Raw genomic sequence first — 26,181 nt, forward strand, 5'->3', positions numbered from 1 at the left:
TCCTAATGCACCCTAGTATGCCATTAGCCTTCTTGGCTACAAGGGCACACTGTTGACTCATATCCAGTTTCTCATCCACTGTAATCCTCAGGTCCTTTTCTGCAGAACTGCTACTTAGTCGGTCAGTCCCCAGCCAGTAGCAATGCTTGGAATTCTTCTGTCCCAAGTGCAGGATTCTACACTTGTCATTGTTGAGCCTCTAATGTTTGCAGGATCAGAATATTAGCTTATTTTACAGCATGCGTGTGTGCGTAAAACACACTCATTTACTCTGTTACCAATTTTTCTGGTAAATTGTTGACATAATGCAGATGAACAATTTGTTTACAATAAATTGATAATTGTGGATTTAGACTGTTTTTCCTAGAGCAGTCACTTTTCTCTTTTTATTTGACTTGGCTTATTTACAATATGAGGCTGATGGTGCTGAGATGGGAGAGAACTTGTCTTTAAGGTGTTATCAGTGCTGTGCTCTGATGTGATTGGCTTTTACGTTCTACTGAATGACATCAGACCATGTAACTTGTCAGCCTTGTGCTTGCCTAAAGAGTTCATGCACAGATTTGTGCTAGGATTTGTAATAAATACATATATTTGTTTATAGGTCACAATGTGGATATGAATTTTGCGAGGGTTGGAGTGATTTCTTTCATATGATTGAAGTAAACATTATTTATTTGTGCTGTCCAATATGTTCTGTGTTTATGGCAGTGAACATTGATTCAGAAGAATATAAACATTTTCAAGGCAATTAGAATATTTTATCTGTAACTACTTAAATTATGTATTTTATTTATCTACTATATATTTGAGAAAATTTGTATATCTCTGTTCATTAACTCCTCCTAAACAGTAAGAACTAGTACCACCAAATTCGTTATAAAGCTTATTATCACATTTATATTAAAACAGCATCATGACACACAAGGAAACTGACTATGCAATGGGCCTCAGTCTATATTCTAGTGGATAAGTGTGCACAAATGTCTATAGTGCATGTTGCTAATACATGACCTTATTTTTAGTCTCCATATTTTAGGTAGGGTGCCTGCCTTATTTGGGTTCATAAAACAGGCTCCACAAAGCATTGGGGAACTTTATAGATACCATGTACAGTATTTCATCTGCTCTCAGAAAAATCTTACGCATTTCCCTAGGCCTCAGGGTTGGAGTCAATATGTTGTAGTTTACTTCTCTTTCTAGCTTGTTCGCATAAACATGTCAGGGCTTTATTCTGCATTTGCTTAGACACTGTGTACCTTAGATTAGAAGGGAATTTAAATTTTGTAAGGCTGTTTTTCTGATCATGCAAAGTCTGTTTGATCTTCCAGAGAATAATGTGAATGTTTGTCACTGCTAGGCATCTTCGTAGATGGAAAGGAAAGGAAAGCTATGCTGAGAAACACATGGAGAATATCACAAAGGAGATCTGGTGTCTAAAATTGTGGGGGACCTTTTATGGAGCATCAGCATCATTTTAAAATTGCTCTTGTTAATCTTCAATTGAGTTCTGTCTCTCCTTTTAGCCTCCAGACCATCCTCTGGCATGGCCACTAGTATAAATAAAATGTCTTGGACAGAACATTACTCACCAGAATGAATAGTAGTTCTAACGGCACTTCTCTGTTAGTTGATGTTTTAATTATAAGTTGAATCCATCGAAGGGAAGTAAAGTAAATGGTTAAACAGAAGATTCATTAAAAGTAGTAAATGATTATTTTCATGAGGTTAACTTAATATACTCTAAAAGCATAAAAATGTGTCAGATTAACATTTATCCCATTGTTTTTAAATAGCACAAGTATGGGTACTTATAAGAACAACTCCCAATACAGTGTCAAGTTCTGCGTGGGGAAAGGAAAAATCCTCTAATTAGCTACGGTTTTGAAGGCAGACAGAAATATGAGTTGGGAAGGTGAGAACATACTATGAATGAGAGATCAATACCAAGAGAACGAGGGAGGAACAGTTTTTCCAGCACAGATTTATTCAATTAGATACTTTTTTCCATATTAAAATGCTTGCCTTCTCATTCCCGAATCTGGTATGTCTACTCTACATGTGCTATGTCATACAGCTGCAATGCTGCAGCTACAGTGCTGTAGTGTAGATATTTATTACAGTGATGGGAGAGGTTTTTCTGACTAATTAATCCACACTGCTAAGAGGTGTAACTAGGTTGATGGAAGAATTTGTCCATTGTCTTAGCAGTGTCTACGCTAAGGCTTTGGTTGGCTAAACTCAGACTTTTAGGGTGTGAATTTTTCACATCCTTGCATGGCATAGCTAAGTCAATGCAAGTTTCAGGTGCACAGTAGGTAAGAGATTTAAGATGTTACTAAAAGCTGCCTGGACTGCAGATCTAAGCAATAATTAATATGTACAGCTTTTAACCTGTGTGTGTGTGGCCTCTCCTCTTAAGTCCAGAAAGGAGAAGTTGGACTCAGGAAAGTGATGTCAGGGAGTGTCTACCCAATGAGTGGACAGTCATGTGTAAGTCATCTATCTGCTCCCCTTCAGTTTGGAGAGTTACCTTTTGTGCAGCTGGAAAGAAGGACAAGGAAAAGTCATTCTGTCAGCCTGGTGAAAGTACATTGTGTCTCTTTGGGGTTAGACTCTGGGTCTTTTCAAAAGGCCGTGATTGTCACGCAAGTGAGTCAGCCTTTTGTGTGCAAGACCAGGTGCATTACGTATTTTCAGGATGGAGTGCTAGGATGTTTTCTGCCATTCATCACGTTTGCCAGCACTCCTCTGCAGGCTTTTGCATTGTAACCGGTTTTCCTAAATGCTTTGTTTCCCTGTATGACAGGAGAAGAGTGTGAAATACAGGAAACGTTTCTACAGTATGTGCGGTCTCCAGAGAACAGTGCCAACTAAGTATCAGTGGGCAATGTACCAAAAATTAAAATGTCCACTAGTTGTTGCAAGGTGGGTAGGCAAAAGGTCCTGTATCGCTTCTACCATTTCTTTGGGCATTCCAATTCACAGCCCCCTCTCCATTTAAGTGATCTTCCATTCTCCTTTGCTGCATATTTTTACATGATCACTTGCATTTCATAACAGCAGGATTTTGGGGAGGATCCATGCCAGTAAATTTTTATGAATGTTAGAGATGAGCTAGAAAAGACTAAACTAGTGGGCAGAAGTTTATAGTGCTCCAACTTAATGCTGAGCTTGGTGTGATCCTTATTCCTGAAAGAGTGTTCAGATCCTGTTTAATTGGTTAACCGGTTAAACATAGTGTATAACTATTTAACAGGCGGGAGAGGAGGGATGGATGGAGGGGTGCTGGAGTGGCCACCGATCTATTATGGCCAGGCTGGAGCAGCCTCCCCTGCCATGGGCGGGGGCTGCTCCAGCCTGGCCCTTTCAGTGGCAGGCCCTGCTCTGGGTGACTGGAACAGTCCCTATCCGTGGCAGGTTCCCCTCCCCCCCCCCCCAGCCCCTGGCTGGAGCAGCCACCTCCCTGTGGCAGGTGGGGAGCTGTTTCAGCCCCACCAGTTAATTGGAACCAGTAAGCATCCCCCATTAAGGGTGATACTTACCAGTTAACCTTTCATATCCATAGTTTCCTTTTGGTATATATCTCTCCTTGCTGAATAAATACAGATGAATGTTCTCCGTGTGCCCCCAAACAAGTTAAAAGCAGGTTTCCATCAATTTCATCATCTTACATAAAATATTGTAATTACCACTTTGATGTTGTAACATAACTCTGCACATGCGGTGTGCCTGAAGATGAGAATGCTGGGCGACCAACATGTTGCTGAAGTTTAAAAGTTTCATTGAGGGTGGATACAAGAAACTTTTAGCTTCAAAAAGTTAAATGCCCTCAGACTACTTCTTTGTATGACTTCATTTCTTTCTTGCAGTGTTAAGGTTTTATTGTTATTGTGCCTGTTTAGTGTGTGACTTGTTTTTGATTTGACAAATCATTTTGAAGGGCCTGATCCTGCAAACACACCTGAGCCATTTGTTTATTACTATTGAAACCAGTGGGCTTGCTCATGCTTTTAGATGTTCGGGCACTTGATCCAAAGCCCATGGAAACTTTTACTAGTTTCAGTGGGCTTGGGCTCAGGATTTTAGCCTTGGTAGTAAGTGCTCGAAGGATTGGGCCTTACATTTATAGTGAAAAACACGTACGTGTGTCTGTGTGTGTCTGTGTGTGTGTGTGTGTTTTTTCTTCAGTTCTTTATCTTTTAAATGGAGACTGACAAGGAAGCAATGTTTAGTTAATGCATGTTGTAGTCCATTTTAATCCATCTTGTGGTGAAACGCAACATTTTAACATTCCACTTGGACCATCTGAGAAGTGGGGGAAGGACACAATCACATATTGGCCACATCCAAAAAAGTTCTTTGTTTTGACATTTTTAAGGATCATTTAGCCTGAAACCGGTTTTGTTTAAGTTGCTGAGCAAAAGTCACGAGGGTTTGTCTTTCAATGACAATTGTTTACTGTGTAGGTGGGAGTTTAATGCAGGTGCTAGTGACAGTTTGAGGTACTTGACTCTGTGCCCAGCATGAGAAATTACTTGTTAGCTAGCAAAATTAAAACCTACTTTTGTCATCTTAATGCCTTCACATCTTTATGCAATTAAACAACATTTAATTTATTTATCATGTTAACTTTTAATACTTTATTGTACATACAAACATAATTCTACAGTTCAGATCCTCCTCACAACCCACTGGCATAACTGAGAGCAGTTTTGACACTCTCTTCCTGACTGAAATCTATATTTATGATAAGCAAGAGCGTGAGTTTTATATTGTTGAAGATTCAATAACAGCTCAGAAAGACCAGCCTTCAAAACCATCAGGAAATACTTTGTTCTTACCACAGTGGGAGAGAGGATGTCTCTTCCTGTTAAATGCTTTAGAGAAAAGGCTAGCCATGATCATACTGGTCTGTAGTTGCATTCAATTTGTAGGTAGGCTGCTGCTAAGGAAGATCTCCCTGGAATACTTCTTTTCTGTAGTCCCTGAAGAAAGCACTTTGAAATTATGGGAGTATGCGCCCGTGGGGAGGGGGTGGGAACTGTTGTATATATGCAGCCTCCTTTTCTACTAAGAGGCATTTGAGTTGGTTGGTTCTCTCTCTCTCTCTTTTTTTTTTTTTTTAAATAATTGTGCTCATGTGCACAAAATTTCAGGACTGTAGTTTTGTTTTTTTCGTACAAAACAAGTTTGAAAAATTAGAGCATGTTATGATTGGTGTGTAGGTTTGGGGAGAGGGATTTCAGAAAAGGGGAGGATCCTTATGTGTAGTGCTGGGCAATGATTCAGAGAAGGAAAGGAGAGGTTTTAGAGGCCAATCTTAGGCTGCTAGGAGAGATTGAAATCTAGGTCCTCCATGGTAGTGTTCTCTGAAATGCTTCCAGTTCCATGTGCAGGGCCAGGTAGACAAGCAGAACTGCAGGATCTCAATTAGGGATGTGAATGGTTAACCAATAAGCATCTCCCTTACTCAGCCCAGGCGCACTGTTCCAACCCACCCATGTTTAATTGATTTACCAGTTAAACATAATATTTAATGGATTAACTATACACATGAGATTTTACATCCCTAGTTTCAACAAGTGGATGATATGATGGGATACAGAAGGGGTTATATTTATTAGGAACTGGGGAAACTTTCGAGAAAGGGGGGGGCCTATACAGGAAGTCTGGGCTTCATCTAAACCAAAGTGGAACCAGATTCCTGGCACTTATAATTAAAAAAAGTCAGAGTAATTTTTAACCTAAGGGCTGGGGAAAGCTGACCGGTGCAGAGAAGCACGTGGATCGGACCAAGCCATCCCTTAGGGTAGGGCCTATTAATAGAGATTCTCTGTGTCCAAGTAAAGAGGAGAGGATGGAAGATGATAAAGTACAGGTAAGATTTGATGAGAAACAGTCAAATGAGAGAGTCCCATTCAATCACCTCATGTAATGGCAGACAACTAAATAGTGACAAGTTTTTAAAGTGTTTATATACAAATATGGGAAGTCTAAATAATAAGATGGGTGAACTAGAATGCTTTGTATTAGAATGAGGCTGCTGGTATAATAGGCATCACAGAATCTTGGTGGAATGATGATAATCACTGGGGGACAGAAACACCAAGGTACAAAATATATTGGAAGCACAGAACAGTGCATGCTGATGGGGGGGAGTGGCACTATATGTGAAAAAAAGTGAAGAATCAAATGAAGTACAAATCTTAAATGGGTCAAAGAGTTCCATAAAATCTCTACAGATTCTAATTCCAAGCTCTAATAATATGAATATAGCAGTAGGGATAAATTACTGATCACCTGACCAGGATGGTGATAGTGGCTGTGAAATGAAAGGGAGATAAGAGAGGCTATTAAACTAAAAAAAACCCACAACCTCTCAATGATAACAATTTTGGAAGTTTTAAACTATCCTCATAGGGTATGTCTACACTGCAAAGTTAATTCGAAATATCAGCCATTATTTCGAATTAGCTTTAATTAATTAATTCAAAATTAATTTAAAATAACGGAGTGCTTAATTCGAATTTGGTAAACCTCATTCTACGAGGAGTAATGCCAAATTTGAAATAGCTATTTCGAATTACGTGCTGTGTAGACACTTAATTCGAAATAGGGGGGCCTCCAGCCCTTCCCAGGGAACCCCGGTGGCCACTCTGGGCACAACCAGGAAAACTTACTCTCCTCTCCCCTAGCCCCGGAGCCATTAAAGGGATAGACCCTAGCCACAGTGCCTGTGCCAGCTCCAAGCCTGCCAGCTCAGAGCAAGCAGTGGCCACCGGGGCCCCTGACCCAGTGGCCCCAAAACATGAGCCAGCAAGCCACTGGCAGCCAGCCCTCCACCACTCCCCAGGAGCAGTCTGCCAGCTCCTAGGAGTCTGACAGGGGCTGGAGAAGGCGGGCACTTTCCTGGTCCAGGGTGGAGATCATAGACCTTATTCAGGTTTGGGGGGGATGCCCCAAACGTCCATGATCTCTGCACTAGACGGAGGAAAGTGGCCGTCTATGGCAGGATAGCTGCCAGACTGTCCTCCAAAGGCCACATTCGAACCCAGGAGCAGGTTTGCATGAAAATCAAGTTGGTCTGGCGAGACCCCCAACCCTGGGCCTTGAGCTTCTCCTCCCCCTTCCAGCTCCCTCCTCCCATGTTTCCCCCTCCTCTCTCCCACCCTCTCTCTTCCCCTCTCCCACCTCCTTTTCCTCAAGGCCCAGGGTTGGGGGTCTCGCCAGACCAGCTTGATTTTAAGCTAACTTGAAATTAAGCTAACTCAAATTAGCGCTGTAGTGTAGAAGTACCCATGTTGACTGGGCATGTGTCACCTCAGGAAGGGATGCAGAGATAAAGTTTCCCGATGCCTTAAATAACTGATTCTTAGAGCACCTGGTTCTAGAACCCGTAAGAAGAGAAGCAATTTTTGATTGCAGAATCTGGTCCAAGAGGTGGCTATAGCTGGACAACTTGGAAATTGTGACTGTAATATAATTAGATTTAACATCCCTGTGTTGAGAAAAGAATCACAGCAGCCCAACTCTATGGCATTTAAGTTCAGAAAGAAGAACTACACAAAAATGAGAAGGTTAGTTACACAGAAATTAAAAGGTACAGTGCCAAAAGTAAAATCCCTGCAACCTGCATGGAAACATTTTAAAAACATCACAGAAGAGGCTCAATTTAAATGTATACTCCAAATAGTATAGTATATGTATCTCATATAAAAGAGAACCAAAAGAGTCCCACCGTGGCTTAATAAGTAAAAGAAGCAATGAAAAAGAAAAAGGCATTATTTAAAAACTGGAAATTAAATTCTAGTGAGGAAAATAGGAAGGCACATACACTCTAACAAATGAAGTGTAAAAATACAATTAGGAAGGCCAAAAAAGAATCTGAAGAATAGCTGCCCAAAAACTCAAAAAGTAATAGCAATTTTTTTCAAGTACATCAGAAGCATAAAGCCTGCTAAACAACCAGTGAAGCCACTGAACGATTGATACTAAAAGAGCACTCAAGAATTATAAGGTCATTGCAGAGAAACTAAATGAATTCTTTGCATCAGTCTTCATAGCTGAGGATGTGAGGGAAATTCTCAAACCTGAGCCTTTCTTTTTAGGTGATAAATCTGAAGTACTGTTGGAACAAATTGATAAACTAAACAGTAATGAGTCACTAGGACCAGATAACATTCACCCAAGAGTTCTGAAAGAACTCAGATGTGAAATTGTAGAACTACTGACTGTGGTTTGTAACCTTTCCTTTAAATCAGTTGCTCTACCAAATGATAGGAGGATAGCTAATATGACACCAATTTTTAAAAAGGGCTATACAGGTGATCCTGGCAGTTATAGGCTGGTAGGACTGGGCAAATGGTTTGAGACTATAGTAAAGAACAGAATTATCAGACATCTAGATGAATATAATTTGTTGGGAGGAAAAGTCAACACGGTTTCTTTAAAGAGAAATCATGCCTCACCAAACTACGAGAATTCTTTGAGGAGGTAAAAAAGCATGTGGACAATTAGGGATCCAGTGGATATAGCGTACTTAGATTTCCAGACAGCCTTTGACAAGGTCCCTCATGAAGTAAACTGTCGTGGGATAAGATGAAAGGTCCCTCATGGATTGATAATTGATTTAAGAAATAGGAAGCAAAGCGTAGTAATAAATAGTCAATTTTCAGAATGGAGAAAAGTAACTAATCTGGAATTCATGTATTCACAAATTATCTGGAGAAAGGGGTAAACAGTGAGTTGACAAAATTTGCAGATGATAGAAAACTGCTCAAGATGTTTAACTTCACTGCAGACTGTGACAAAAAGATCTCTCAAAACTAGGTGAACGGCAAAATGACAGATGAATTTTAATGTTGATAAGTGCAAAGTAATGCATATTGGACAATATAATCGCAACTGTACGTATAACATGGTATTTATATTAGCTATTACTACTCAAGAAACAGATATTGGAACTTTGTGGAGAGTTCTTTGAAAACATCCATTCAGTGGGCGGCGACAGTCAAAAAAGCAAAAAGAATGTTGGGAAGCATTAAGAAAGGGATAGAGAATAAGATAGTGCCACCTCTTATTTTCTCTATATAACTCCATGCTACTCCCAGATCTTGAATACTGTGTGTTGTTGTGGCTGCCTCATCTCAATAAAGATATCTTGTCATTGAAAAATGTTCCGATAAGGGCAACAGAAATGATTAGGAACAGTTGCCATATGAGGTGAGATTAATAAGACTGGGACTTTTCATCTCAGAAAAGAGACGATTAAGGGGGGGGGGGTAGAATAGAGGTCATGAATGATGTGGAGAAAGTGATTAAAGAAGAGTTATTTACTCCTTCCCATAACACAAGAACTAGATAAATTCATGGAGGATAGGTTCATCAATGGCTATTAGGTAGGATGGGCAGGAGTGGTGACCCTAACCTCCGTTTTTCAGAAGCTGGGAATGGGGAATGGGATGATTACCTGTTCTGTTCATTCCCTCTGGGGCACCTGGCATTGGCCACTGTTGGAAGAAAGGATATTGGGCTAGATCAGGGGTTCCCAAACTTTTTGACATGGGGACCAATAAATCCATTCACAAGCTTTTGGAGGACTGGTAACATATATTTGCATATTCATTAAGCAAACGATGAATATTCAGATATGTTGTTTCTGGTCCTCCCAATGCCAGCTTTAGCAAAGCTTTTGATACGGTCACCTTTGGGGTGGTGTGCGTACGCAGGAGGAGTACTAATACCACCTGGTATAATTCTGTTAATTTCACAGCCCTCCACTGAATTCCTGCTAGAGCAGCAGGAGAGAAAAGCAACACTGTTGTAGCAACAGTATCAGAACAAGTAGGAGTCCTGTGGAACTTTAGAGGCTAACAGATTCATTAGGGCATAAGCTTTTCTGGGTAAAACCCAATAGTGCCAGGTGAGGAACTAACCACCATGTGCATTAAAATATGTAAATGTACCATCTCTATAAGTAATTAGCAATAAAATAAAGACACATGTTTCTATCTTGCTTTCAATCCTTCTATGAATCTTGGTGATTTTTAGTGAACAATATAGCATAGTTCTTGCTGTAGAATTTTGTTGTCTGACTGGTTAATTTTGTACATTAGTTTCAGGTTGTTCTGCTTGTCACTAGACTTGTTTTTCAGGGTTTTGCAGAGAAAACACCCAGTGCAGTGTTACTTACGTCTTAGAAAGTTAATGTACTGTAACTGCAGAAGTTCGCTGTTTCATTGCTTGTTGAATTCTGTCAACAAAGTGGTATAGTTAGTCATTCAAATTTTTGTGCACACATGCCTGCACAAAAATACTTTCAGGTTGTTACTGCTTTGTGTGATAAAGTGACCGTAATGAGAGGACAAAATCTTCAATTTGTACTGATATGTTGTTTATGTCTAGCTAGCAGTACCATTTTTAAAATATAAGCCTAGATTTTTGCCTTCCTTCAGGAAGTAAATAGGATGATTACTGTAAAATCATGAGTATAATGCACACTTTTTTCCTGTTTTTTTAGCGTCAAAGTCGGGGTGCGCATTATCTATAGGAGGTTTTTTTTTTTAAAGTTTTAAACTCACCCTCAGCAGGCATAAGCTGGGCGGGGGGCAGGTTTCCTTCCTGTTCCTTTCCCGTTCCTTTCCTCCCATTCTCCTGTATAATGGGTGCGTATTATACATAGGAGTTCGGTTTTTTCATGATTTTAAGAGTATAAACTCAGGGTGCGCACTATACATAGGTGCGCATTATACTCGAGATTTTACGGTATTTGCTCTGCTGCACTGTAGTATTTTTCAGAGTTGGCAGACGTTAAGTGTAATGTTTATAAATTTTGGACAAAGGTGTAGTGGTTTTATGGGTTGGAAACAGCTTGTATTGTCTGATACAAGTTGAAAAGTTAAGGAAAAGGGTTTATTTGATGATGCAATTTCAATTAGTATTTTATGAAGTGTTTCAGATCCCCATCATTAGCAGAATACATGTATGGATTTAAATTATAAGACTGATGGTTGTAGGCTTCATAGGTAAACTGAAGGTTACCTAGCAAGGCCAGAGTACCAGGAGAGGGCTTTCTTGCAATAGTTGATGACATCAATTACTCTGGATTAGTAATCTTCATTTTTTTTATACTGCTTTACATGGCAGTGATAGCATCACTTCTATCAGGGGAAGAAGCACATAGGTCCTTATTCAGGAAAGCAGTGAAGTGCACACTTAAGTGCTTTACTGAACAGTGATTGACTTAGCACACAATTATCTGCTTTCCTTAAACCAGGGCAGGGTGCTGAACATATGTCTTGCAAAGTAAATAAAAGAGGGTTCTTGAAGTTGCCTCATTTTCAAAAAGTTCTGAACATCCAATCTTCAGGTTTTCTTTATTAGGGCATTCTAAATCATTAGTCACCTTTGAAAGTGTTGGCTGTTGGCTTAAGTGGGAATTGTATCAGGTTTTGTAAGGAAAAGTCCTGAAAAGGTTTTGAAAATATTGCAACTACAAAAAAATAGTCGGAACTCACACATGAATCTCAGTTTATCACACTAAAATGGTTGTAATTTTTATATTTTAATCTCAAGAGGGCACAATTTTTGTTGGAAAAATTACCTATATATTTTACAGTACAAGAGAAATAGGTCAGATTCTAAGCATTCCCCAACCCCAAAGGTAGAGTAGTGAAGTGCCTGGTTAAATAAGTATGTTTTGTGTAATAAATTGATACAGATTTCATAAAATTCTGTGAGTACCATTTCACTGGACATAGGCTGTATGTTCTAGGGTGCTCAAAGAATGAAGAACATCCTTGTGATATTTATGCTTTCTGAGTCCCTCTACATTCTTAAGGCCTCCATTGTTTCCGAAGCAGTGAAGCAAGTTCTGAATGTGATGCTAAGAAAAGACTGTATGAAAATGGGGGAGGACATGACTGTTAAAGCAGCATATTGAGCGAGAGGCTCCAAAATGAAATGAAAACAGGTTTAAATTGCTGCTGAAGTAAGAACATTCTACCAATCTCCTACTCAAGTTCGCATATGAACAGGAAAGCAAAGAATAGAGGGTGGGAAGAAACTAGCTAGAAAGGAGATGCAATAAGTCTTACGTAAGTGTTTACAACTGTTAAAAAGTGAACACGTCACTTTTATATTTTGTGCTCCACAAACTTTGCTGTTTACAGAGCAAGACATCATGCCTGGATCCAGAAAGGTCTCAACAATACAACTTCTGGTAACATATGATGTGAATGATGAACATGACAGGACAGATTACTCTTCTTATGTGAAGAAAAGGTTTCTTTTCAACAAATTATGAGACTTAGAAAATATGAATCCAAAACCCAAGCTTTCTGGTTTAATTTTTTTTTAGGTCTGACAGAAAGGTCAATTTGTAGATCCCTAATTCTGTGAGATGTAGCATTATGCTGAAGTGGACACTTTGTTGAGACATGTTTTGTTATTGCATAGCATTCCCTTGCGAGGTGCTATTAGTGATCTCTGGTATATTAAGGTTATTTGTCCTGAATTTTTAGCTTTATACATTTTAGAAATTGGAAATGTACTAAACATTTTCTCTTAGGCAGTAGACTTTTTTATTACTAAAATATCAATTTATCTTTTCAGAGCTACATTTGGTGAAGTTTGTCCTTTCTGCTAAAGACCTTTATTGTGTGCTGTTGTATGGGACTCAGCAGAAACATGTTCCATTTTTGTGATTCAATACAGGTGTTTTTGTTTTTTGTTTTTTTTTTTAAACTGTGGAAGAAGACAGCTTGAGGACAAGGAGATAATAATCTGCTTCCTTTTCAAAATGAATACAAAATTCCAGTTAAGCCATCAGTTAAAAATAATTATGGTAATATTATAGTTCCATGGTGTCTAACCAGTTCTGAAGCAGTAGCAAACTAGTCACACTCAGCTGGCCAAATAGCTGCGAGTGGTTAGTGGCTAGCATGTTGGACACCCCGGTTATAATTGTACATTTTACTACTTTATACCTACTGTAATAATGAAGTTTTGTAAAACACTCTGCACTCCTCCACATATCGCTGGAAGATCAGGATGTATTAAAAATGGAATTTTTAGCTGTTATGTTTTCAGGGCTCTTGTCTAAGAAATCACAGAGGGTACGTCTACACTGCAACACTATTTTGAAATAATTAGCACTATTCCGAAATAATGTAGTCTGAGTCTACACAGCAAGCAGTTATTTCAAAATAGTGTCAAAACACTGTCAAGCTGGAGGACTACTTACTCCGACTCCTGTAACCCTCATTTTACGAGGAGTAAGGGAAGTTGGAGGAAGAGTGTTCTGTTTCTAAATAAGTGCTGCGTAGACATTCCCTATTTCGAAATAAGCTATGCAATTTACATAGCTCCATTTATGTAGCTTATTTCCAGTTGAACCCTGCTGTGTTGACACACCCAGAGTGTTTAAACAAGCTTGAAACCGGCTGTAACAGCCTGTTGTCATAGAAGTCTTGAGTTTGTTTCCTTCTGCATGTTGTGTCATTTGTTTTAAAAGGCTCAGGTAGATATTGAGACTCTTGATCAACAGGTTGACTGTCAATCAGATTTCCAAGAGCACTTAAGTCCTGCCAGATAGAGCTCTCTCATCAGCATAATGAAACCACCTCCACCACAGGTGATGGCTGTGTTTGGCAGGAGAAGCTCTATTGCCAATGTAACATTGTCCACACCATTGCTTAGGCTGGTGTAACTTCTGTTGTTCAAGAAGATGACCTATTCATATCCCTGAGTGACACAGGTCATACCAACATAACCTGTGGTGTAGACAAGCCCTTAGGCTCTTATGTGCCTAAATCATGTTTGAAAAAAGGACCTACATTTTCCAAGCATCTTTATCTTAAGTATTTGAATTGTAATCGTGTTCCATCAGCATTTATTTATTAAATGAATAAGGAAACTTTGCTACATATTAGGAAATTCCAGTCCTCCTTTTCCATTCTGGGTTTTCCCCTTCCTATGGGAGAGCTTTCTCTTGGATAGTTATTGTATGGTTTGCAAATAACTATTTCAATTTTGTATCTTTATTAGCTATGGTAGTGAATTTGTGTGAAGATATATTGTAGTTCATAGAAGAAGAATACTTCCTTGGCTTCTTGCACCCAAGTATTTGAGTTTTAAACCATTATAGATGTGATGCTAACTTAGCTTAAGGTAGGTAAGGAATGTATAGGGATCACTTCACTTTCCTGCTTGTGACACACTGCCACTTCTGCAGTGAACACAACAGTTGTTCAGCAAGCAGCTGTCAGCAGCAGTTTAAGGCAGGAAATGAAGAATGGCATCTTGAGCCGAAACTCCAGGGGGAATTTAGGGAAGCAGGGTATAATTACCAGCGTTGGAATTTTGGCCGGAAAAATTGGGTTGCTACCACTGCAGTTATGGGAAGAACTATGGGATCTTTAATGACTGCAAGTGCTTAGTACCTCCGTCGTCTCATGTGAAAGAGAGAGCACTGACAATAATGTGGCCTCTAAAGCCATGTTGGGACAATGATATGGTGCTTATTCCGAGGGAAGAATCTCCTGCTGAATCATTCACACCACATCCTGCAGCACATGCAGCACATGTACTGGCGTGATCAGCCTTGTTTAACTTGTGAGATATGACAGATCTCAGCACAAGGTGTTGTGGCTGCAGACTTGAGAGAGGAAATTCAAGTTAATTATTATAGGCTTGCTATTGCGCCATTTCTTTTGATGGCTAGTAGATTGATCTGTATTACTTTCCTGTCAAACAATGTGTGTGTTCACTTTATATTATTTTAGTTTTATCCTGTTTTCATCTTAAAACAGTGACTTACTTAGCATTCTTCCATATTTTAACCTACTGTATATTTGAGAGAGTTTATCTGTCTGTTCAAGAACTCCTCCTGAATGATAAGAGCTAGAACCACCAAATTCCGTATACAGCTTCCTATTTATCATAACTTAAAGCAAGCTAAGGGATTGGTTGTGCCAGGACAATGGGATTGCTTCTCATAAAACCATTCAGAAAAGTGAATCACTAAGCAGATGAAAGGGAGCAACCCCCCCCCCCCCCCCCGTGTCCTTTAGGGAGGACGAGGGGGCCTGAAGCTTTCGCCTCCCCTAATTCATATGGGAACATTATTGGCTGTTCCACTTCATCAGGGCGCAAGGGGAAAGTGCACAGTTTGCTTCATTCCTCACTATGGCTGGAGAACATAGGTGGCAGATAAACCTTGACCTACCCCAGCTGGGGAACATGCATGCATTCCTCCCCCTGGGTATGCTCACTGGAGCTGCAGCAGCCAGGGAGAGGTGCTTCTCACTTGGCCCCAACCTGCTACAGAGAGAGAGAGTTGGGGTAGTCTTCTCTCCCCGAAGCAGCCTGAATACCGAACCCCTCATCTCTAGCCCCACCCCCAAGCAACGATTTAAATAAAGACAAACAAAATTGACCTGAGCAACGCTGCGTATATCTTCGTGTGTGTGTGTGTGTGTAATATAATTTTTCTGCACAGAAATTAATACTTTTCTCTTTATTACTAGTTTCTTTCCCAAGTTGAAGTCATCCCTGGGTTTCACCTGTTAAATGCTATTGCATGACTCATAACTGTAATTTTGTCCCTTCCATTCTAGAAATGTTGTGATGTGCCTTTCAACTTCTTTATTTTTAGTGACATGTAACATGTCTGCTTCATCCATTGTCTGTTGCTCTATCCATTTCTCTGGTATTCCCTGTGATGTTACGTATGTTTGTTGTTTGGCTGTTTAGAGTATCCTAAAATAATGAAGGAAAGAAACTGGTTTATCTCAGAGGCTCTCTTTTTTTGTCTTAGGACCAAAGTAAAAAAGTGGAATGAGCCATTTTAAACCTTGTCTTACAAAAGATACAGAAGACCAAGTTAGTTAACAGCTGAAAACAAAGCTGCTGGGGTGAGATTCTGTGCTGGGCTTGTAAGAAGTACAGCCTGGAATTCACAGCTCAGGAGAAGTGGGATTTCAAGTGGCTTTTGGGATGTATCTACACTTCCACTTGATCAACAAAACTTTTGTCATTCACGAGTGCTTAATCCTCCCCTCCCACCCCGAATAACAAAGTTTTGCTGCAGGAAGTGCACATATGAACACTGCTTTGTGCTCCTGCTGACAAAGCGAAACCCACTCATTGGGGGTAGAAGTATTTTGTCAACAAAAGTGCTGACAAACAGTGTTCACACATGCTGACTTTTAGTGACAGGACTATATCGATACAGGCTTGTCGCTAAAAGCTGCGTAGTGTAGACACACCTTTAGCCACATTTTGTGCCCTTTTGATCCTGAGCTGTTTTGATGTTTGGAGAGGCCCCGGGGACCTAACTGAATTAGAACAACCTCCTCTATGGGCTCAGCATTCAAGAGTGCTGCCAGCTGTAGTCCTGCCCATAAACCAGAAGGGCAGTCAAACATCAGGCTTCTGGCATGCTTATGCCTGAAGGAATCCTCTCCTTGGTGGAGCTGGAGCTATTATTGCCCCTCTTCAGAACTTTTACATGACATAGAGTTTTGCAATTAATTTCAATGAGGCCAGAATTTTGCCCAGAGGCCATTCCTAGTTCTGACCCTGACTCACTTTGAGTCCAGCCAAGTCAATTAGGTATTGTAAATGCACTATCTACCATGTGACTGACATGGCTTTTACAAGTAAAATAATGGTTATAGTAGCAGAAGGAGCATTTCAGTATTCTTCATGACTTCTGTTGAGGGTTGATACTGTGCATGATACTGTACAGTCATTGCCCTGTCAGACTTTTTCTCTGACTACATTTTTGTTACTTGCAAATAGGGATGTAAAAGTGCAGCTGATTAGTCGACGACTCATATTCCCCCCCTCCCCTTTGCTGCTTCTATATCAGAGACAGCAATGGGGGGAGCTGGCTTAAATGCTGGTTCCCCCAGCACCGTCTCTGTGGTGCCGCTTGCCCACCCCCACACTGCTGCCTCTATCAGAGGTAGCAGTGTGGGGAGGCTAGGGAAAACTGCTCCAGCAAGAGCCCCTGTATGTGGGGGGGAATTGGGACCCTTCAGAGATAGGAGCTGCTGTGGTGAAGCAGCCTCTGTCAGTGGCCAGCCACTGTGGACAGGGTCTGCTTTGCCACTGTAGCTCCTGTTCACAGCCAGCCCAATGCCTGTGATTTCTTCCTGCTTTTTATATGGTGGTTTTTGTGTGTGACTAATCCAGTGGATGCTTCAAATGCCAAGTGTGACTGACCAGGTTTGATGCTCCTTCGAGGGAATCAGCAAATATGTGGACAAGGGGATCCAGTGGATATAGTACACCTAGATTTCCAGAAAGCCTTTGGTGAGGGACCTTGTCAAAGGCTCTAAAGTAAAGTAAATTGTCATGGGATAAGAGGGAAGGTCCTCTCATGGATTGATAATTGGTTAAAAGGCAGGAAACAAAGGGTAGGAATAAATGGTAAGTTTTCAGAATAGAGAGAGGTAACTAGTGGTGTCCCCCAAGGGTCCATACTGGGACCAATCTTATACAATCTGTTTATAAATAATCTAGAGGAAAGGGGTAAACTGTGAGGTGGCAAACTTTGTAGATGATGCTAAACTGCTCAAGATGGTTAAGACCAAAGCAGACTATGAAGAGCTTCAAAAAGATCTCACCAAATTAAGTGATTGGGCAGGCAACAAAATGGTAAATGAAATTTAAGTTGATAAATGTAGAGTCATGTGCATGGGAAAAATAATCCTAACTATACATACAAAATGATGGAGACTAATTTAGCTATAACTACTTGAGAGAGATCTTCCAGTCATTGTGGATAGTTCTCTGAAAACATGCACTCAATATGCAGCAGCAGTCAAAAAAGCAAACAATGTTAGAAATCATTAAAAATGATAGAGAATAAGATAAAGAATGTTATTGTTTCTATATAAATCCATGGTATGCCCACATCTTGAATACTGCATATAGATGTGGTCACCTCATCTCAAAAAAGATATATTTACATTGGAAAATGTTTAGAGAAAGGCAACAAAAAAGATTAGGGGTTTGGAGCGAGTCCCATAAGAAGAGAGATTAAAAAGACTTTGACTTTTCAGCTTAGAAAAGAGGAAACTAAGGGGGGATATGATAGAGGTCTGTAAAATCATGACTGGTGTGGAAAAAGCGAATAAGGAAAAGTTATTTACTTGTTCTCATAACATAAGAACTAGGGGTCACCAAATGAAATTAATAGGTAGCAAGTTTAAAACAAAAAGAAGGAAGGTTTTTTTTTTTTTTTTTTTTTTTTTTTTTAAAACAGCACACAGTCAACCTGTGGAACTCCTTTCCAGAGGATGTTGTGAAGACTAGGACTTTAACAGGGTTCAAAAAAGACCTAGATAAATTCATGGAGGTAGGTCCATCAATGACTATTAGCCAGGATGGGTAGGAATGGTGGTCCCTAGTCTCTTTGTCAGAGGCTGGAAATGGATGATAGGTGAGGGATCACTTGATGATTACCTGTTCTGTTCACTCCCTCTGGGGCATCTGGCATTGGCCACTGTGGGCAGACAGGATACTGGACTAGATGGACCTTTGGTCTGACTCAGTATAGCCGTTCTTATGTTCTTTATATTCTAAATAAGTGAATAAACAATTGCATAACCTCCAGGAGTGGTATAAGAACAAACAATGCATAGGATGACATGGAAGTTTCTCATGATGCAGGAATGGGAAAGAGGGGGAGCGTCTGGAAAGAGAGAAAACCTAAACCTTAGAAGCCCTGTGCTGTGCATGATCTTAAACTTATTAACGATAAGCGTGTTTGCCTTGGCTCATGTGAGCCAATGGACAATATTTGAATCGGACCACAGCTTGTATCAGTTAAGGTGCTGAGTTCAGGACAAATATAGAGACTTTTGTAATTGAAAATGCTCTTCGCTATTTTTAAAAGTTCATTGGTGAAGTGGACAGCTACTAACTCTTGTGGTAAATTAGTTTTGATTGGGGCTACAGACAGGTAATTGATAGAAAATGCTGAAAACTTGCCAAGATTCTTATTCAAAGCTAGCAATGGGTACTAAAGGAGCTATTTGCTTGTATTTGCCCAGTAGGCTGTAATGGATTTGAAGTAGTTATTCTGGTGCATTGGGTAAATTCTGTATGTATTCTGGCATGCACAGTCATTGTGAAAGCACTTTTTTCCCGATGCTGTTATGACTTCTTTGGAATTGTCAAGCAAACATATATTTAGATTCTTTGTAAACATTTGAGATTGTGACTGACGGGATACAATAGAGCGGTGGGACACCACAATCTAGTGCACTGGTCATTCCTCGTTTTTAGATTATAGGACGAGTTGGTTACAAAGTAACCTTCCATTAAGAATATTTTAAAGATCTACAATGTACAACAATATTATCTGCTCTCCCTGTTCTAGTTAATAACACAAAAGAGCCTTTTCTAACACTGTCTAAAAAATAAAATGGTTCAAGTGTGCTGAGAAAGCGTGAGCCAAGTTCCAGCCCCACAGCAAATTCTTATGGCAGAGTTCAAGCCATTAGAAATACATTTATAATGGAAATGTTGACACATTGAGTGGTGAAAATGTTTTTGCTACAATTAATACATCATTTCACTTTAATCACCCTTCAGCCAAGCTGAGGTGCTCTAAGCACTGCCCAGTCTGCTATGTCTTAAGTCTGAGATGAGCTGCTTTGTATTTGCAAAATAATTCAGTATGTAAGCAGGTACTAGAATAATAAGGTTTTAATCAGGTGTCACTTCTTCTTAGGGAAATAATGCAGGACTAATCTGACTTAGCAAATATTGAGACAAAGGAAGAAGTGTCAGTCTCTTAAAAACATCTTCTTTTAGATCATTCACGTAGCCAGAAAATTTGGCAGACCACAATGAGAACTGACATAATACAGCTCCAGAAAACGTATCATGCACTGACTTTTTAAAAAGTGAGAATAAAGATTAGGCTGTGTGGGAGTCCCACAATAATTGTAAAAATGAAAAATTGTTAGCAAAGGAGACTCTGTGTGTGATTCTACCACCCAGAGTTCATCACTGGCAAGAAGAATCCTGCAGACAGTTTAAGGTAGCGTAAAGGTAACTGGCTTTGTTTTCTGTATTTCATTTATGATAGTACTATGATTTTGATTTGACTGGGATCACGATTGTGCTTATCATTGCTTTGAGGAACTCTGTTCCCAAAAGTTTGTGTGGTCTACCAGGGTGAACGATTCATTTACTTGCCAAATTAAGATATTAACTACCTGGCTCAATGTTCCTGAGCACCTGAATGTAGTTGCAAAATCATATCTCCACTGGATGAGAACAGTAAAATCCGTGCATCATGAGGACCCAGTAGAACCTGGAGGAAAAAAGGAGCATACTTTTTTTTTTTTTTTTTTTTTTTGTGTGTGTGTGTGTGTGTGTGTGTGTGTCCTCTCTAGGTATGTGTGATCATGTGAGTGCAGGCACTCTGGGCCAAGGGAAGTGGCACTTTAAACAACTGAGTGCCTTCTGTAGCAGAGTGATTTAAATGAAGGTGATTGAAATCAGCTGTTTAATCCATAATTTCAATCTCCAAATCAAAAACTACGATTTAATTAATCAGTTTTTACATAGTTTGTAAAGAAAGGTGCATTCTCATTGGTTGATATAATTTTTAAAACATGTTTGATTTACAAATAAATGGAGTATTTTCACTAGGTTTGGTAGATCTTTTGGCTGCCTAGATGACTGAAATAAAATAATATGAATTTATATTTATTTTTCATAAATTTCATATTTAATATTTTATCATTAATTGTACTTTTAATATGTTAGAAAATAGTAAATAATATTATGATTACTTAATTACTAGGTAATCAGCTTTTTGCTCTTGATTTGTGTTAAGCTGTATTAGGAATGGTAACTAGAATTTAATTAAATGCACAAAACAGTATTAAAAATACATTTTATGTATACAGTGTGACATTAAATGTTTTGAAAACAAACTTTTTTATCAAAATGTGTTTCACCTTTATAACTAAATGGTTTATTGAAGGAACAGAGAATTAAAGGTAGTACATTAAACTGATTGTTTCAGGTCAGCTTTGTAGAATTTTGAAATTAAAAATTATACCTGAATAGAAGAGACTGGAGCTTAAGTTCCTACTTGCCTAAATCTCTGGAAAATGAAATAATGCTCTCCTGGGGTTCTTCAGACTCTTAAAACTAGTAGATCTCACCCCCTCCTCCCTCATTTTTATTTATGAGCTGGAAGAGAAAGACAAGTTATCTGTTTTACAAGTCCTAATAGATTTTTCTCAATTTTGAATGAATTAGCTGGGGCTCCCTCCCTCTCCCAAACCTCTTCCGGTTGGGGAATAACAGCAAAGCCTGTCTCCTGGGCAGAGGGGCCCCACTTAGCCATCTTGCTCACCACCAGAATGGGTGAGTCCCAGCCCTGTTGGCCACTGTCTTGGTGGCATGGCTATCCCCAGTGGTCATTCTGCAGTATAGCTCTCCCCTACTTTCTAACCCAGTGTTTCTCAATCAGTGGTACGAGTACCCTCAGGGGTACTCGAGAGAACTCTGAGGGTACGTCATCACAACTGAAATTTGGAGAAAATTGAATTTTTATTTCACAGAGTTTTATTATTTTTGTACTTTTTCACCCAAAAATTGAATTGGCCGCTCAGCTACGATTAAGTTGTTTAAACAAATGTGTTGCAATGGTAGAAAAAAATGTTGTGTGTCTGAAAACTATAGGTACTGGGGGTACTTATAATTTCTTTATTTTGAAAAAAAGGTACTTTTTTTGAAAAACGAGTACTTTATAAAAAAAAAGGTTGAGAAACACTGTTCAAACATATTTAAAAATACAGTTGTTATACTGCAGTCGCATAGGCAGCAAGAAGATGTACTAAATCTAGTATAAATACTCCATTTAATTGTAAATCAACACATTTTAATGATTATATCAATGAATGAGAATTTACAAAATTTATTTTTTTTTAAATAAAATAACTGGTTAATTAAATCAGTTTTTTTCCATGTGGAGATTGTGGTCCAGGGCACATGATTCAATTGCCTCTTGCATCTCAACCCTCTGCAACCCGTCCTGAAGCCCTCCCCCATGTCACAACCCCTTCTTTTACACAAACTCCCTCCCAGACGCTACACTTCCTCCTGCACCTCAGTCCGCTAACCCAAGTTCTGTTTTGTCACCAACCTCTGTCCCAGACCTTACATCTCCTCTGTCAATATCATAGAAAAATGCAGCCTTTGACCCCTTACAAAATTGAATGCCTCCTCAAAATTATTGCCCATCCCGACATATCTAGCTATATATTTTAGAAATGTGCATTGTCTGTCCATCTGAGAGTCCATTTGTTCAAGAACTTTTTCTAAATTATAAGAGCTAGGCCCACCAAATATGGTATGCAGTTTCCTCTTACTCTAACTTAAAGCAAGATCAGTATTTGATTGTGCCAGGATAGTGAGATGTTCCTGGAATTCAATTGTTTGTGTCTCATAAAATGGAAAGGGAGGGGTCTGGTAGGAAGAACAGTTATAATGTAGAATGACCACAGGGGGCAGCAAGTGCCCCAGCTAGAAGCTGCTGGCCAACAGCACCCAACACCCCATCTGTCCTGGGGACTAGGTGCTAGCCATTGTGCAGTCCTTGCTCCTCACACCCGACTCAGGTCTGGGGTGTGCTGGAGGGAGGTTCGGCTAGCTCCTCCCCATTCCTAGCCAACCTGGGGAGAATCCGGAAGCCAGGATGCACAGCCATATCTCTGCCCCAGGCTGAACCCAGACAACACTGGGGAAGTCTTCTAGTCAATCATAAGCAGGGCTTGGCAAACTGCGGCAAAATCTACTCACCAGCACCACACTGCGCATGCACGCGTCGCTGGTAAACGGGGCGACCAGCTGAAATCTACTCGCCATGGACGAGTAGATGCACTGATTTGTTGAGCCCTGATCATAAGGATTATCTAGATCCATTTAAACCCTTTTCTCTAGCAACATACCGGAGAGTTTGGGGTATAGTGAAACATTTAAAATATTAATATTCATATTTGCCTAGTAAACGTTACTTTCTAAACAGGAAGCTTTCACCTAGGTTATCTAATTATACTGAGCAATAAAAATCATTTTAGAAGTCCAGTAGAAACAGTAAAAATGTAATCGATAAATACTCACAACAAACTAACATATCAGTTTTGAACTCACTAATGTTGAAAAAAAAAAGGAAAAAATATGTAGCACTTTAAAGACTAACAAGATAGTTTATTAGGTGATGAACTATTATGGGGCAGACCCACTTCTTCAGATCATATTCTGAAAGTGAATTGGCATGAAGACCATATATAACAAAGGAATACAATGAAGAAAGAAAATAAATTATAAACTAACAAATCAGATATTAGAACAGAAGTTGGGGGTGAGGGACAAGGAAAAGATAAGACAAATTTATGACAATCTAAATTTTTCTGACCTAGTAAGACACAATAGACAGTGCATAAGAATGGTGCAAAAATAAGTTTACTAAACCTGATTGCTCAGACATTCCACATCATCTTCAACATCATTGCCTTCTAAGGAGCATTTTTCATAATGTTGCTTCAGTCTGACAACCATGCTTTGCATCAAAGAGATGCACTGTTTCCATTTGTCATATGTTCCTTTTTAGCTCAGAGGTACTTACTCAGGAATTTCTTGAAAATATTCCCAAATAGGTTTCTTTCTTTTTTTTCTTTTTTTTTTTTTTTTTTTGACCTACAGCCATGGCAGTCCCAGCCCTCCCCCTCCAATTTCCAGCTGTTGAAATCAACACTAGAGGCTGTGCTCTGTAAAATGATGTCTCTTTGTCCCACATTGTCCTGCTTTGATGCCAGTGTTGCTCCTTTCTGGTTGCACAGTATGCTCTCTCTCGCTCTCTCGCTCTCATTTATGTAACCTTTTGAAAAAACAAAAGACTGAACAATCCAAGATGTCTGCTCATGTAACCCACATGCCTTTTGCACAGTAGTGTTACATTTTTTTTTTAGACAGAGAGGGAAGCTGTTTGTATATCTGTGTACTCAAGTGAGGCCATCTCTAGGGGGGCACAGAGCCCAGGGCAACCCTCACTACCCCAGGCATGTCCCCTCTCCCCCCCCCCCCTTGCATCCCTTCCCTGAAGCCCCCTCATCCGAGAGATGTGACCCAGGGGATTATTGGAGGGACCTGGTTGCAGGGGGTTGTTCTCCCTCTCCTGCCTCTCTTCCCCCCCCCCCCCCGCACTCACTTGGTGGTGGGTAGAGGAGCGTCCCAGTTCCAGTCTGCTTCCTCCGAGCCCTGCACTGCTTGGGGGAATGGAGTGGGCTAGGATGGGGCTCTCCACTTCCTACTGCTGTGGTGAAGTGCAGTGACTGGTCAAGAAAACGGTGATGGAGCAGAGCAGGCTGCTGTGTCGCTCCACTTCCTGCAGCTCCCATGAGTGTGGGAGTGCCCGGCTATTGCTGCTAGCTTAGGCTCTCTCCCCTTCCCCCCTCTCCCCTCCGTCCCAGGTAATCCCCAGGCCATTCTGGGCCCCTCTCCTGTGGCTAATATCAATATGGGGACTGTCCCAACCATAGGATGTTTGATGTAGTCACTGGGTGGGGGGCAAGCATCGGGTCTGTGGTGGCTACCCCGAACTATTTTATGGTTCTTACCCAAACAAGACTATTTACTTGAAATGCCTAGAGCATCCAGAAGCAAGGGCTGGTTGTTAATGAGCAGTTCAGAGGTGTTTTCCCCATGAGCTGAAGAGTAAATCTCTATGGAAGGTGGAGTTATAAATTTTCGTAACTGAGCCGATCAGAGCTCAGCTCGGGAGACTGTATACAAATAGAATGACACCAGCCAGGTGTGCTCAGTAATGATCCTGATGAGAGACATGATGGTATCTGATGGAGTCAGAGGATGGGTTCTAATACCTGTGATGACTTTGCTGATCTTTTACATCCGGCAGCACAGCCCTTTTCTCCCCCACAGGATCAAACCCTTAATATAGTACATGACCTATTGTGACACATTTGAAACCTTTACCTCCAAAGTTAGATGGTTCTTCCCCTGATTCTTTCTTGATCTAGAAAAGCAGCCTTTTCACTCACTTGTTTGATAGAGCCTCAGGGATTCAGCACATTTGTTTTATTTAATATCTTAAGATACTATAGTAAGTTTAGGCCTTAGCATGTTTAGTATTACATTTGATTTCATTTTAATTGGGATTATTTTTAAAAAGAAAAACCTTAAATAACAAAATAAAAATATCTGACGTTTTTATTCAGTCGGTGCTGGAGTAATTTTCCAACCCCTAGAGTGGAGTACTTTGGGATAGGAGGAAGGAGAAGGGAGGGAGATGTTGCCACATTTCACCCATAGCAGCTCTACTTTTACTCTGCTCATCAGCTGTTCCCACAAACTTCTTTTACTGAGGAGCACCAGGCCCTTTCACACAACTGCACCCTCCCCATCTTTGGTCTGTGACTGGCAGAATGTTCATGCGATGGCCTAAATCCCATAATCTCTCAGAACCAGAGCTGAGCACTACTTCTGTCCGTAGAAAGAGCCAGCATACTGGGTAGTGATTGGTAGCCCAACTGTCCAATCTATGCCTTGTACCAGGCATAATCTCCTAAAACTAATTAGTAATAACCAGCCAGCTACAGCTTTGCCCAGTATTTGTGTGCAGCAGACACTGCTGTGGAGCAGGGAGTAGTTATTAACCACATGTGAATGTTGTGAAATGAACATAGCTTTGAAGGCTGTGAAGATATCAGGAATCTTTTTATCTGCATTAAAAGGGCGGTCAGTGTTCTTTAAAGCATCTCTGGCATGGAAATCAGGGTAGAAATCTTACTAGCTCAAGTTTTTCTTATGTGATTTCTTGTGGTTTTTCCTATTCACATATACCACAGAATCTCTTTTCTGTTGGTATCTTAGGTCCTCCTCTTCTGGTTCCATTTGAATAATGACAGATGGAAATGACAAATGGCAGAGACAAGTGCAAATAAAAAGAGAAAAATAATTGCCCTCTTTTCTCTTCCTTCCACTTACCCTTTCCCCTCCCCCTGCTTGAACCTCTTTGGTTTTGGTTGAAGTCTGGGATCAATGTTTATATCGTCATTTTATCTGAACTGTGCCTAGCCAGGATAGCACATAGATGAAATACAGGTTAATTTAGATTATAGA

General features: G+C 40.1%; 1 protein-coding gene across 1 annotated transcript in view; it reads left to right on the forward strand.

The window, feature by feature from the left end:
• MNAT1 (MNAT1 component of CDK activating kinase) overlaps positions 1-26,181 on the forward strand; it is a 204,420-nt gene that overhangs the window by 26,285 nt on the left and 151,954 nt on the right. The window lies entirely within an intron of this gene.

The sequence above is a fragment of the Pelodiscus sinensis genome, chromosome 4, assembly GCF_049634645.1.
Source record: "Pelodiscus sinensis isolate JC-2024 chromosome 4, ASM4963464v1, whole genome shotgun sequence".
In the NCBI taxonomy this organism is placed as follows: domain Eukaryota; kingdom Metazoa; phylum Chordata; order Testudines; family Trionychidae; genus Pelodiscus; species Pelodiscus sinensis.